The sequence below is a fragment of the Penaeus vannamei genome, chromosome 2 (genome assembly GCF_042767895.1).
Source record: "Penaeus vannamei isolate JL-2024 chromosome 2, ASM4276789v1, whole genome shotgun sequence".
NCBI lineage: Eukaryota > Metazoa > Arthropoda > Malacostraca > Decapoda > Penaeidae > Penaeus > Penaeus vannamei.
Window position 1 is genome coordinate 5,804,859 of NC_091550.1, and position 2,500 is coordinate 5,807,358.

The following is a 2,500-nucleotide window of genomic DNA, read 5'->3' on the forward strand; positions in this document are numbered from 1 at the left end:
TGAACTATTACTCTCTTTTGTTGTTTTATAATAAAATGCCAGTTTTATCATTAGCATCACAGATAATTATTGTCAGACCTTTGATTCAAAATATGTGACACAAAAAGCAGGAGATAGGAAGTTATAAGTAATTATTGATAAGTTAATTCCTATGGTCAGCAATTTGTAGATATTTTTTTTCTGTTGAATTATTACAAATATGTCTTTTACATTTTTAGCAACCAAGGGGACTAGCAGGTTTGAAGCTGATGTACAGAGGAACCAAGTAATTTTGTGATCCATTCAGGAAAAGAAAGTTTCAAGTAAGTTATATCTGTGGATAAAAGGGTAAGTATTAACTACTTTGTTTGTATTTCACTTTGAGTTAATATTTTTACGATAAATGTACAGTAACTTTAATTCAATGAATAATGATTGTATACGCTATACAGGTTTTATATTTTTTAGAGTTAATGCTGAGCAGTGAAGCATTAAATCTAGTTCAGAGGCATGAGAAATTACTTTTACAAGGTGGACCTGTTTCAGCAGGTACCACATTTTATTTTGTGTCAGAATTTCAAATCTGATTTTCATATGTAACTAAATATGATACAAATTCATATGTCATATTTTTTCTGCTGGTCTAGCCTTTCATGTTAACTGTATATTACCCAGCATGACAAATTCATCACACAAATTTCCCCTAACTTTTAATGGGCAAAGTAGATTTAGTATCCTTTGTGCCAGATATGACAAATTTCTCTAGTTTCGTCTGTCAGAGGTGACAAACTGGAGGCTGATTGGTTAAGCTTGATGGGAGTGATGCCCGATGAAAAGAGATTTTTGGTATTTCCTGATTTTTATAATGTATTATGACCATGATGACAGATTTGTCATTGTTCTTACAGTGATGAAATGAGGACTTACAGAGGTTATTATCCAACATGATAATTTTGCCAAATGATTTCATAATTGCATATTGCAGTATTTACAGAAATAGATAACTTTTCGTTAGGTCCATATAACTTAAATACTGGAACATTATTTTGTATGGCTTGTGTTTTTCAGTTAGGAAATAAACTTTGAAAGAAAACTGTGTTGTTTATACCCAATACTTTTGATAGAACATGTTAAATTAGTGGTATTATCAATAATTTAACAGGAACACAACATTCATTTAACTGATATAGGGAGAGGAATTTACAATATCCAGGATCAAAAATTCCATCACAGAAGTTAACATATAAGCAAGAAATGAAGAGTTATTAACACCACTAATGGTATATTTTATGAATTGTTATATGCTGGAGTTAATCTTGTCATGTTCAGGATGGTAAATAACATGCATATAGTAAATTTCTGAAAGGGATTTTCTAAACAAACAGAGGATTGCTGTTAGAGGAGACAAGTATTTATTCATAAAATGGAGTGTCAGAAAGGTAAAGTTGATTCATGTGTTAAATGTGTAAATAACTGTATATAAACTCAAACTCAAACTATTCATCAAAAATCATTAGGCATTTTCTTGTTCATGAACCTCCAAAATCATTTTTTAAAATATGAGGTAGTATATCCACATAAATATTTGGAAAAATAAAACAGAAATAACTAAAGGTTAGAGTTGTTATTAAAAAAGAATGATAATAAAGACAGCAATGGCAGATTAGACTGTTAACAGAAATTGAAAAAATGAAAACCAATTATATATGAATGTGTAGACTAATAAGTTAATTTAAACAGGGTTTGTCTGAGACACTGAGCCATGTCAAGCAAGCATTTAGAAGATTAAAGAGCAGATTGGAGAAGAAAGGTAAATCTAAAGATGGTAATATTAAGCATACGTCATCATGAATTAATGCCATGAGGATAACAGTAAGGAAGGAAATAGGAAGCCCATAGGAAGAACACCCTTACCCAACTTCAACCTTTCAGCATTACTCTAAATAGTTGATGCATAGCAACTATCACCTGACATCCCCCCTTTACCATACCTTCCTATAGTGCTATATGACCTTAGATGTCTAGCACATTTATTTTGCTTTTAACCATTAACCATTAACCATAGGAAGAACAAATTAAATATGCTCCAGTTGTGGTAATGATGAGGTGTTTCTCTACTCAAAGGAAGTGTGTGATATTATGTCCAACAAAGGCTCCACTTTCTATTGAAGAATCCTGGCTGGTAATCATGTTCTCTGGAATCTAAAGTAAAACGTTTCCAGCAAGAAATATACGTGAACTTTGTACTTGTAATTGCTAATGTTAGGTGATTATTTTGATTACAGTTGAATTGTGAAACACTGAAAGCCATAGAGTGTATGGATTTAGTAAGAAGACAAAACTAAAGACTTTGATTACTGTGACTCCAAACATATTTATAAATGCCAGTAGTGGTTTTATATTATAGGATAAAATTATTTAAGCAAGCTGTATTTATCCCTTCGTATGAAAAAAACACAAGTTGAATTAATTTGTTACATCTTGGTAGATAGTTGGAGTCCATTTCTGAAATTAAACATTT

At 31.0% G+C, this 2,500-nt stretch overlaps 1 long non-coding RNA gene across 1 annotated transcript in view; it reads left to right on the plus strand.

Annotated features, from left to right (window-relative positions):
* The window catches only part of LOC138863802 (uncharacterized), a 3,935-nt gene extending 1,583 nt beyond the window's left edge, over nucleotides 1-2,352 (plus strand). The window contains exons 1-3 of the long non-coding RNA XR_011398997.1: nucleotides 1-302; nucleotides 448-1,418; nucleotides 1,720-2,352. The exon at nucleotides 1-302 is cut by the window's left edge and continues 1,583 nt beyond it. This is a non-coding gene — a long non-coding RNA (uncharacterized lncRNA). The remainder of the gene's footprint in view (nucleotides 303-447; nucleotides 1,419-1,719) is intronic.
* The last annotated feature ends 148 nt before the right edge of the window (nucleotides 2,353-2,500 follow it).